Source organism: Heterodontus francisci, chromosome X, assembly GCF_036365525.1.
Source record: "Heterodontus francisci isolate sHetFra1 chromosome X, sHetFra1.hap1, whole genome shotgun sequence".
Taxonomy (NCBI): domain Eukaryota; kingdom Metazoa; phylum Chordata; class Chondrichthyes; order Heterodontiformes; family Heterodontidae; genus Heterodontus; species Heterodontus francisci.
Window position 1 is genome coordinate 13,506,605 of NC_090421.1, and position 12,208 is coordinate 13,518,812.

At 43.9% G+C, this 12,208-nt stretch overlaps 1 protein-coding gene across 10 annotated transcripts in view; it reads left to right on the forward strand.

Moving 5' to 3' along the window:
- The first annotated feature begins 366 nt into the window (after window positions 1-366).
- The window catches only part of LOC137358555 (R3H domain-containing protein 2), a 226,811-nt gene continuing 214,969 nt past the window's right edge, over window positions 367-12,208 (forward strand). For all 10 annotated transcript variants that reach the window (XM_068024522.1, XM_068024524.1, XM_068024527.1 and 7 more), the window contains exon 1: window positions 367-633. The gene's annotated coding sequence lies outside the window, so the exon portion shown is untranslated. The remainder of the gene's footprint in view (window positions 634-12,208) is intronic.

A 12,208-nucleotide genomic window follows, 5' to 3' on the forward strand; every position in this document is an offset into this window, starting at 1 on the left:
TTAACGTCTCATCAAGAAGACAGCACCTCTGACAGTGCAGCACTCCCTCAGTACTTCACTGAAGTGTCAGCCTTGATTTTTGTGCTCAAGCCCTGGGGTGGGACTTGAACCCAGAACCTTGTAACTCAGAGACAGGAGAACTACCCACTGAGTCACAGCTGACACAAAAATATGCCCCTCACAAGTCAGTGCTTTAAAAAAAAAAGGAGGGAAAAGAATCGAGTGGCGGAGAAGGAATCATGATGTCAAACACCTACTCTGTCTCTGGAAAGCATCCTCCAGAGCAGCGTTGGGCCCCAGGGTCGCTACGCACAAACCAGTGACGTCACAAGCACAGAGCACCTGTTGACGTCACTGAGTGGGCAGGCAGGCGTGACGCAGCACGCAGGCGCCGGAGCCGGCGAGATTATTTTCTTTCTTTTCTCTTTTTATTTCTTCGCAGTTTGGTTTCTTTCTCCCTTCCTTAGTTGTGTTCTCTCCCCTTCCCCCCCCTCCTCCTCCCTCTCCACCCCCTCCCTCTCTCACTCCTCGACAGGACAGCCTTTGGTTGCTTTTTTGGGGACTCGGTAACGGACGGTTTGTGTTGCGAGCGCCGAGTTTCTGAGGCGTCGGCCTGAAGCCGAGTGTGAGGCGGTAAGTGCGGGGCCAGTGTGTGCGAGGCCTTCACTGGCGGGCGGGGGTTGAGGGCAGGAGGCGGGGACAGTGCAACGGCGGATAGTGGTTGGGGATGGTGGTGGGAGGGGGTGAAGGGGCCCTGGGGAAGATGCTAAAGCCGCTGGAGGCATGTTCCTCGTTAACCAGTCAAGTGAAGTTTTAGTGCCGTGTAGATCCATGAGGTCTTGGAGGTCACATTTTTAAGGGTTTACATTATTCCACGTGGTCGTTTTATGCTAGAGACAGGAATAATCTGAGTGTATTTGAGAGACGCCCAACGAAGATCTCAGTATGTGATCTCCACTTTTCATTGATGTCTTTGAACACCAGCACTTTGCCAAGGTTCAGCTTGAGCTCTGGCTGGGGAGGGGGTGGACATTGAGGTGCTCAATGTAGTTAAGCCTGTTTGCCACACTTGCAGATGGCACATACATTTGTGCAGGTAACAAACTGGTCAACATCCTGGACCGACTTTGGATCACACTGTCCCAGAAGGCTGATGATTCCTGTCTAAAGCCTGGCCCCTCTCCTGTCTGTTGGGATATCAATTCCTTAGATGATATGAAGCCTGCGATCTAGCTTTTCCTTTCCTAGGAATGATAGAGATTGATTGGTTAACAACTCCATTATCATTGTATCCTGCCACGATGTTAGAAGGTAAACTCGATGTTTCTTGGTTGTTTTTCCATCTAGCAATTTCTACATGTCTATAAATGGATGCGTGTCCTTGCCCAAGCAACATGTGAAATGGCCAGTGATCGCTCTCTGGAGTTCCATAGTTCTTAAGAGCCAATGTATGCAAACAGGGCCTGAGGTATGGCTCTGGTCATTGAGAAAAGGTTGCATTTATATCCTCAGGGCTTTCAGAAGCTCTTGACAGCTAATGAAGTAGTTTTGAAGTATAGTCAACGCAATGTAGAAAAATGTAGCAACCAATTTGCATAGAGCAAGACCCCACAAACAGCAATGAGGTAAATGATCAAATACTCTGTTTTAGTGATGGATGAAGGTTAAATGTTGGTCAGAACACTGGATGAATAACATCATAAGGGATTGTCTTGGAGTGTCCATTCCAGGCACTTGAAAGAATGATAGGACCCATTTTTTGTCGATAATGTTTCAGTAGATTTAGATTTTGAGTACTTTGCATCGGTATTCACCGAGGAGAGGGACATGACGGATGGTGAGGTTAGGGACAGATGTTTGATTACTCTAGGTCAAGTCGGCATAAGGAGGGAGGAAGTGTTGGGTATTCTAAAAGGCATTAAGGTGGACAAGTCCCCAGGTCCGGATGGGATCTATCCCAGGTTACTGTGGGAAGCGAGAGAGGAAATAGTTGGGGCCTTAACAGATATCTTTGCAACATCCTTAAACACGGGTCCCAGAGGACTGGAGAATTGCTAATATTGTCCCCTTGCTTAAGAAGGGTAGCAGGGAAAATCCAGGTAATTGTAGACCGGTGAGCCTGACGTCAGTGGTAGGGAAGCTGCTGGAGAAGATACTGAGGGATAGGATCTATTCCCATCTGGAAGAAAATGGGCTTATCAGTGATAGGCAACATGGTTTTGTGCAGGGAAGGTCATGTCTTACCAACTTAATAGAATTCTTTGAGGAAGTGACAAAGTTGATTGATGAGGGAAGGGCTGTAGATGTCATATACATGGACTTCAGTAAGGCGTTTGATAAGGTTCCCCATGGTAGGCTGTTGGAGAAAGTGAAGGCGCATGGGGTCCAAGGTGTACTAGCTAGATGGATAAAGAACTGGCTGGGCAACAGGAGACAGAGAGTAGCAGTGGAAGGGAGTTTCTCAAAATGGAGACGTGTGACCAGTGGTGTTCCACAGGGATCCGTGCTGGGACCACTGTTGTTTGTGATATACATAAATGATTTGGAGGAAAGTATAGGTGGTCTGATTAGCAAGTTTGCAGACGACACTAAGATTGGTGGAGTAGCAGATACTGAAGGGGGCTGTCAGAGAATACAGCAGAATATAGATAGACTGGAGAGTTGGGCAGAGAAATGGCAGATGGAGTTCAATCAGGGCAAATGCGAGGTGATGCATTTTGGAAGATCCAATTCAAGAGTGAACTATACAGTAAATGGAAAAGTCCTGGGGAAAATTGATGTACAGAGAGATTTGGATGTTCAGGTCCATTGTTCCCTGAAGGTGGCAACGCAGGTCAATAGAGTGGTCAAGAAGGCATACGGCATGCTTTCCTTCATCGGACGGGGTATTGAGTACAAGAGTTGGCAGGTCACATTACAGTTGTATAGGACTTTGGTTCGGCCACATTTGGAATACTGCGTGCAGTTCTGGTCGCCACATTACCAAAAGGATGTGGATGCTTTGGAGAGGGTGCAGAGGAGGTTCACCAGGATGTTGCCTGGTATGGAGGGCGCTAGCTATGAAGAGAGGTTGAGTAGATTAGGATTATTTTCATTAGAAAGACAGAGGTTGAGGGGGGACCTGATTGAGGTGTACAAAATCATGAGAGGTATAGACAGGGTGGATTGCAAGAAGCTTTTTCCCAGAGTGGGGGATTCAATTACAAGGGGACACGAGTTCAAAGTGAAAGGGGAAAAGTTTAGGGGGGATATGCGTGGAAAGTTCTTTACGCAGAGGGTGGTGGGTGCATGGAACGCATTACTAGCGGAGGTGGTAGACGCGGGCACGATAGCGTCTTTTAAGATGTATCTAGACAGATACATGAATGGGCAGGAAGTAAAGAGATACAGACCCTTAGAAAATAGGCGACAGGTTTAGATAGAGGATTTGGATCGGCGTAGGCTTGGAGGGCCGAAGGGCCTGTTCCTGTGCTGTAATTTTCTTTGTTCTTTGATTTGGCATGCTAAATCGCCATCTCAAATGTGAGTGCCTCAAAGCAAAATGGCTTTGCTGCACTCAAAGGTACTGATTCCCTTGTGGTTTTAGTGGCTGAAAGCTTTAACCTTTCCACTGTTCTTCAGGACCACATTTGTGAAGGGGCAGTGGAGGCTTTGGTCTTTCACGTCCTGCTTCAGTGACAACAAATGGCCCATTCAGCTCAAGCTTGTGGCGTACAAGCCATATAACATATAAATAGTTCTTTAAGGTTCAGATCTCCTGACTGTGACCAAATGGGTTTCCTTTGATCATGTGTACTGGTTTCAAGGTCAAATGGTGAAGTGGATTTATGCAAGAGGAGAGATGGTTGCGGGGATGTTGGGCTACGGCCAACACTGACTGAGTATTTTGGAGAGACAGTAGGTCTCGTGGCAGGCATGCACCTTTGCCAAAGTCCCTTTCCTAAACTGCAGGATCAAGCATTTGTTGACAAGGTTCCTAATGCATGGCATTGGACTTGATGTTGAGGGCATCACGGCAGCTGGCATGTCTGCATAGGTCCTTCCACCATTCACAAGTCATTCATCAATTAGCTGATGAGAAATCTGAGGGTTAGGGTAAGAACTACTGAGAGGTGGGTTATGTCTGAATGTGCTTCTATGTCCAGGGCTTGAAGTCTCTCTTAATTGGTCAGCAGGACATGTAGTAGCTGCTGAAGTTTCCCACCTCTAATTTATGGAATCATAGAGTGATGGCATATGGTGTGCGCCCATGCTATGGCCAGGATATTTTTTTAATCATCTGTTCTTGAGATGTGGGAAATACTGGCAACACTGCATTTAATGCCCATCTCTAGTTGTGCTGAGAAGGTGGTGGACTTTCTTGAACTGCTGCATCTTTGTGATGGTGATGCCTGCCTGTTTCCTGGTGAGTTGTGTTACTCAGAAGGAGCTGTCTGCCCATCAAGGTCTGAAACCTACACATGCTGCCTCATGACAAACTTGTCGTATTTTGGGGATGGGTGGTTGGAGAAAGAGTTAATCTTGTCTTTCTGGGGTCAATTTGATTTCAAGATAGCACACTTAATGCTGGAAGATTTGAACATCGTCAGAACCCTCCGCTGGCTGGAGTCATACCTAGCGCAAAGAAAGATGGTTGTGGTTGTTGGAGGTCAATCATCTGAGCTGCAGGACATCACTGCAGGAGTTCCTCAGAGTAGTGTCCTGGGCCCAGCCATCTTCAGCTGCTTCATCAATGACCTTCCTTCAATCATAAGGTCAGAAGTGGGGATGTTCGCTGATGATTGCACAATGTTCAGCACCATTCGTGACTCCTCAGATACTGAAGCAGTCCGTGTAGAAATGCAGCAAGACCTGGACAATATCCAGGCTTGGGCTGATAAGTGGTTAGTAACATTCGCGCCACACAAGTGCCAGGCAATGACCATTTCCAACAAGAGAGAATCTAACCATCTCCCCTTGTTATTCAACGGCATTACCATTGCTGAATCCCCCACTATCAACATCCTAGGAGCTACCATTGACCAGAAACTGAAATGCAGTAGCCATGTAATACCATGGCTACAAGAGCAGGTCAGAGGCTAGGAATCCTGTGGCGAGTAACTCACCTCCTGACTCCCCAAAGCCTGTCCACCATCTACAAGGCACAAGTCAGGAGTGTGATGGAATACTCTCCTCTTGCCTGGATGGGTGCACCTCCAACAATACTCAAGAAGCTCCACACCATCCAGGACAAAGCAGCCCGCTTGATTGGCACCCCATCTACAAACATTCACTCCCTCCACCACCGCCGCACAGTGGCAGCAGTGTGTACCATCTACAAGATGCACTGTAGCAATGCACCAAGGCTCCTTAGACAGCACCTTCCAAACCCGCGACCTCTACTAACTAGAAGGACAAGGACAGCAAATGCATGGGATTCCTTCAGGAATCTGAGTGGAAGTTCCCAATTTTTCTTCTGCTAAATTGGTCCAATGTTTACATTTGATCTAGTCATCAGAACTTGATTTTTCTTATCAGTCTTTCATTTGATTGTTACTTTTTGCCTTATTTTACACCCATGCAGTTTCGGCTGACTAGTCTGTGAAATGACAATTACAATCTAGAATCGTAGCTTCATTTTCCTTTAGAATTAGACAAAACCATGTACAGTGCAACTGAAGGTGGGTGAGTGACTCACAAGTAATTTCAAATAGCTAGCAGTAAGAGTTCTGTGTGAAAGGAATTTAGGTTGCTTCCACCCACTTTCCAGTGGGCACGAGTCCTACAGCACTTCATTGCCCATCAAATTGGCAGTTCTTTCCAATTCACAAGGATCACTCGTGCGGGAAATGCCAAATTCACCTTACTGCAGTAGCGGTGCTCTTTTGACGCTGTGGTTAAAGCAAAAAGGATCAGAGTAAAATTAGCTTTACTCTGTACCTACCTTGTGCTTTACATGTCCTGGGAGTGTTTGGTGGGACAGTGTAGAGGGAGCGTTACTCTGTATCTAACCCTGTTTTTTTTTGGGACAGTGTAAAGGGAGCTTTACTTTGTATCTAACCCTGTTTTTTTTCTTTTTTTCTAGTGTAGAGGGAGCTTTACTCTGTATCTAACCCCGTGCTGTTACCTGCCTGGGAGTGTTTGATGGGGACAGTGTAGAGGGAGCTTTGCTCTCTATCTAACCTGTGCTGGGAGTGTTTGATGGGTGTGCAAAATGGAAAATGATTCATTTCCTACCACTGAAATCCTGTAATTTGAGTACAAAAATGTATCAAAAATGCAAGCATTTACAGGCATACAATCTTTGTGTATGTACTCAGCAGGTGGCGGGGAATGATCTTGGAGCTTGAGTGTTCTGTGATCCAGTGCTTCTACAAAATGTCATTGGGGGAAAAAAAACGCTATTGTTGTATCAAATTGGTGATGCTGTGCAATGCTGGCCCAAGTGTTTTTGGCTTAAAAAAAAAGACTTGCATTTATATAGCGCCTTTCATGACCAGCGAACTTCTCAAAGTGCTTTACAGTCAATGAAGTACTTTTTGAAGTGTGCTAACTGTTGTAATGTCGGAAATGCGGTAGCCAATTTGCACACAGTAAACTCCCACAAACAGCAATCTGATAATGACCAGATAATCTGTTATGATATTGATTGAAGGATAAATATTGGTCAGGACATCGGAGATAACTCCCTTTCTCCTCTTGGAAATCGTGCCATGGGATCTTTTACATTCACCTGAGCTAGCAGATGGGGCCTTGGTTTAACGTCTCATCCAAAAGACAGTACCTCTAACAGTGCAGCATTTCCTCAGTACTTGAGTGTCAGCCTTGATTTTTGTGCTCAAGCCCTGGAGTGGGACTTGAACCCAGAACCTTGTGACTTTGAGGCGCGAGTGCTACTCACTGAACCACAGCTGACACAAAATTAGTGATGTTGGAGAAATCAGGTCTGGCTGTGAGGGGATGGGCAGTACTTTGTTTGAGTCCTGGCTCCCAAGTTTGAATCCTAGATGAGAAGTCCTTCAAAGCATATGCCCCTGCCTTTTTTGTGCCTGGTTGGAAAAGCTGAGCTAACGACAAAGGATGGACTGTATGATTGATTTGTTCTGCTAATGAAGATGAAGTGCTCATTTCAAATCCTGCATTAAAGAAAGTCTCCTTCAGTAAAAGGGCACTGAATTCTGTCCAGTAAATGATATACCTAGAGTCCTGCAGTTTAACGTTATTTGAAGCCCTCAGTTAAGTTTCAGCCATGTGATCACTGTCAGGTATACGTCCTTATTATGTTTAGTTGAGATTGGTATCACGAGGCCCTACCAAATTATTGGTCAAATTTAACATATTTCACGGTCACAGTATTTTAAGAAACGTGAATTTCACGATTTTGCATTTTTAAATAGTAAATTTCATGGTGTCGCAAGAAACAATGATCTATTTAAAACAAAAATGACAAAGGAGGTTTCTGGCTTCAAATGGCATTTATTGTGTCCTCAAAAACTATTGTAAAAAAGCTGAATATTAACAGGTCACATTCTTTGCTCACTGAAGTCAATGGTTGAATGTGAGCATGGAGCAACCTGTAACTGTTTCTTCATTCCTGTCTCTGCTCTATGAACGCCTGCCCGTGTTTCGACAGAGCTGTTTCCGCGTCCACAGAGTTTGTTGGAATAGCCTTGCAAAGTGGGGAATTCTGCATTCCACAGAGTTCCAAAACTGCAGCATAGGCAAAATACAATCTGCTTTTGCAATGCTTTTATACGTAGGAATCTCCAGCTTACAGTTCTTGTTAAAGCCAAGAATCGCATCAAACAAGATCAGATCCGCCATCAACAGGTGCATTTGCGCAGGGGCAAAGATGCGCACAGCTTTCAGGAACACCCCAAAAGGTTGTTGAAACCTCGGTGCCGCTTTTTCTTCACTGCTTGACTCTTCCCCGTAGCAGTAATATTGTTTGAGCTTCGTTGCCATGCAAGAAAACACCCGTTGAGCACAGGCATTTAATTGTGTTATCAGAGTGTTGTTCGTTTGACTTCAGCCCAGAACCGTGCATCCATTACTTTATTGTAAGCTTTGTGCATTGTGACATGTTGAGATTCAAACCAAGTGATTAAATCCATCAGTCGTGCAGCATTCTCGGAAACAAACTGAACCTCTTCATGAAGCTGAGTATAATTTAGAAAAGTTACAGTGTCTGTTAATGCCTGTGTTTTTGGTGTCAGTGTGAGCTCTTCTGAGACTAAGTCTGAGTAGTATTTCAAGTGCGCTACATGGTACTGCTCAAAACCAAGAATTCTAATGTATTATTACTGACTCTGGAGGAAGGGCAATGTTTTGTTCCCTAATTTCAGCTGCATTTGCAATGTGTTGCCTGTATCAAAGCTTGCGGCTAGGGCATGTTTGAAGATTTTATGTATGTAGCTGACCAGCATGTTGACTTTACCAAACTCGCTTTTCCACAGGTCACTAACAAGAAATTATATGTGCATTACATGTAATATGGACAGCATTAGACATTACACTTTGGAGCACAGATTTGAAAGATTTTGACATGTACGTTGCATTGTTACTAATGAAAGCAGACTTTGGTGAAATTTGCACCATATTTTGAAATTGTTTTGATTATCACTTGGGAAACTGTGGTGTAATTAACAATTTCTAAGTGGACACAGTCTGCGAGCACTGTTGTTAGCTTTCCTTACTCTGAGTCTTTGGCCTCACCAGACACAAAATCAAACAAAACATGTGGCACATAGTTGTCTTGTTCATCGGCAGACTCGTCACAAATAATTGCAAAAGACTCTCCTGCATTATTCTGAGATTTCATCTCCTCACAATGTGTAGCAAAAACCTTTGGTAAGTAGTCCTGTTGTCGTTTATTTGCACTTGGCAAGCAACCACCATTTTGCACATTACGTTGAATGAATATCTGCAGCTTTGGGTGATCAAGTTTTTCCGATGGTACGTTGGCTCTTGCAAAAATCATCCACAATTTCCATTGTAACCAACTGATGATTTTCTGAGCTCTGTCAGCTTCTTATAAAGAGATGAAATGGTTGCTTGTTTTTTTTCTCTGCGCATTCGTTTTTCAGCAGTGCAGTGTCGGGTGCTCTCTTCCGCGACAGCTTTCGGTCTCTGTGTTGCTGAACCGTTGCCCGCCATATGTGATTGTACAAAACATTGCAGCTTGTACAAAACAGTATTCCGCCATCAGTATGTAGAGCTTGGTTGCAGTAATGATTGTGGCCTTTTTTGATTTGCTCATTCTGGCATTCTCACTTGTCTGCTAGTACTTGTGACTGCTCCTCTCAAAACTGCCCTCAGTCATCTACTAATCAGCGACTTGAGCTTTGTGTCAATCAGTAAAACGCTCAAAGTTTGCAACTACTGTGCAGTAAATGACGCTATGACTCTGATTCGCTCATCATGCATTGAAAGGTGGCTACAAGATTGGAAATGTAGAGAGACGTTATCTTTATTTGGAAAGATTTTGGATTGTGATCCTGCGAGTAGAGTGACGATCTTGTCAAAATTCATCTGTTTCCGACACTCTCTGAAGGAATTCCATTTCAGTGTGTCGGATACCTTTGCTGTATCAAGGGGAAGCATTAACAAATAGGAACATGGGTATTGTGAGGTGAAAAAGACCAAGGTCCATCTATTTCACTTTCTACTGTCCTGGTGGTCACATGATACAACAATAATGTAGTTCTTGACTAATCACAGCAATCAGTCTTTACAATAGTGTACAACACATCCAAACATGAGGTGAGGAAAACCCTCAATGCTGGAGACCTTTGGGAGCCATAGGTCCATAATCACCTGTTCCCCTCAAGTATGCTACCCTTGCCATATGTCATGTTTCAAATTACTCATCATACAAATGGAAAATATTCGTTTCATGGGATGTGGGCGTCGCTGGCAAGGCCAGCATTTATTGCCCATCCCTAATTGCCCTTGAGAAAGTGGTGGTGAGCTGCCTTCCACAGATGTAACCAGCTTAATTAGGTGAACTAATTTAGTGATGATTTGTACAAGGAACTTTCCAAGACCTTGGCTGGAGTTTTGGTGTCACAATTCAAGAGAAGTTGGTTCAGAAAAGGCATGCTGAATGTAGTCTTTGTCCTTTTTTATGGACAAGGCTGGCTCATGCCATGTGTCTGGATTGGATGCCATGTCTCTTGTGCTGCAAATTCCATTTAGACGGAACTGTGCCAATCTAACAGGCTGTTGTTTTACAAGTTGTTGGGAAAATCATCAAAATTGGGGGCCTGTAAGGAATTGCTACTCTTGACATCTTGTCTGTGCTGAAATTGGGGAAGCTAACCAAGATCTATTCTTATCCTTCATTCTTCACAGGGCAATGAGTCCAGGTAACTATGCATATAGTTCATAGAAACAGCTGACTCTGCCTTGTACAGAGCAGAATAAAACTGTTTAAAGATGCCATTGACTTCTACAGCCTTCTTCACAAATAAACCATCCTGATGATGTACCATCAAAATATCTCTACCAGTTTTCTGCTTGCACAAAGCATATGCAAGTAACTTGTCTAATTTATGACCATGTTTGCAATACCAAGCATTGATGAATTAGATGAGGTATGCAGTCTGGTGTTTAATTTGACTCTAATCTGCATGAGAGCTTCACTGACCTATGTAATGTTATGATTCTTATGAACTGTCTCAGATTAACCATTACGTGATGTCACCTCCAAGATTTGATGTCTCCCAAAATAAAATTGGGAATATGCTTGGGAGTGTAACTAGTTTCTAAGAAATCTTAGTAATCAGTGGAAATGAGCAAAAAGATTTGACCTCCTTTAAGAAATATATGCCAATAATTATTATTCTCTCAGATATAAGTAAACGAGGATTATAGGAACATGATCAAACAGCACAAATGATGCTGAGAACATAGCCACTGAAAGTGTTCGTGTACCAAACATGGTGAATTGGATCAGACTCTAATTTGCTTCCAGTGTGCATAATGGTTTACTTGACCATCTGATACAATTTGGGTCTTCTCCCAACACACTCTCCATGTTCACGGCAAATTGCAGGTTAGAGGCAAAGCCACAATGCCTATGAGCTAAAACTTACCACTTAAAGTATGCAGTGAACAGAAGTAGTGCTCCCCAAGAATAACAATTATCCCTGTACTGTTGGGTTTTGCATCAGAAGTCATAAGATGTCCACAGTTTGTGCTGATCCCTGCAATAAGTGGAAAAACACCACACTGTCAGACCATATAGCTCAGGCGTTATTTAACTGTCTTCTGATGGTTATTGTACAGAACACACTTGCCTCCACAGAGTTCTATCTCACTATCGTGATGTAGAAAATAGAGTTAAGCTGAGCAAGCTGAATAACCTAGATCTGCTCAGATAAAGCCCTCACCACCAATCTAGGCCAGCTTCTTTGAAGGACTCTCCCCACACCCCGTTGTGTTACAGGTGTTAATCCTGAGGTGTCAGCTGTTATAGATTGTGACTCTGACTCCTTTTTAAGACAAACTTGCATATCTTATAAATTCTTGAGCCTGACGCATTTGGCCAAACAATTTGGATTTGATGACTATCTGTTTACTGTCGATGATAAAGGAACGATTGGCCTCCTTTGAACATCATGGAGAATTCAGCATGTGTGTATTCTTTACACACGGGCACCAATACAAAGGAGATTGTTTGAGTTCGAGTAAAGAAGTTACATTTAAAATAAGTTTGCCTAACTGAAAGTCCATATGAAAAGATACAATGCAGAAATATATTATGATGCAGGATTGAGCCTGAGTTTGTTGCATCTTCCTTGCAGTTATATTTATGGAGTAGACTGGTGAGCCAGTTACTTAGGAAAAACAAATTTCTACTTGAGTAAATTCTATGAGGATTTGAATAAAAGGTAATACTTAGAGGCAGAGTGGAGCTTTTGTGAAATGGACATCAGTAGAAAATGATGTGTAGAGCTTGGATTGCATTACGATGGATGGGTGTCCAGGAAGGGTCTGATTGACCATGGCAATGAGCCCACGAGACATTTAGCTACTAGAGCGGCGCAGTGGTTAGCACCGCAGCCTCACAGCTCCAGTGACCCGGGTTCAATTCTGGGTACTGCCTGTGTGGAGTCTGCAAGTTCTCCCTGTGTCTGCGTGGGTTTCCTCCGGGTGCTCCGGTTTCCTCCCACAAGCCAAAAACTTGCAGGTTGATAGGTAAATTGGCCATTAGCAATTGCCCCTA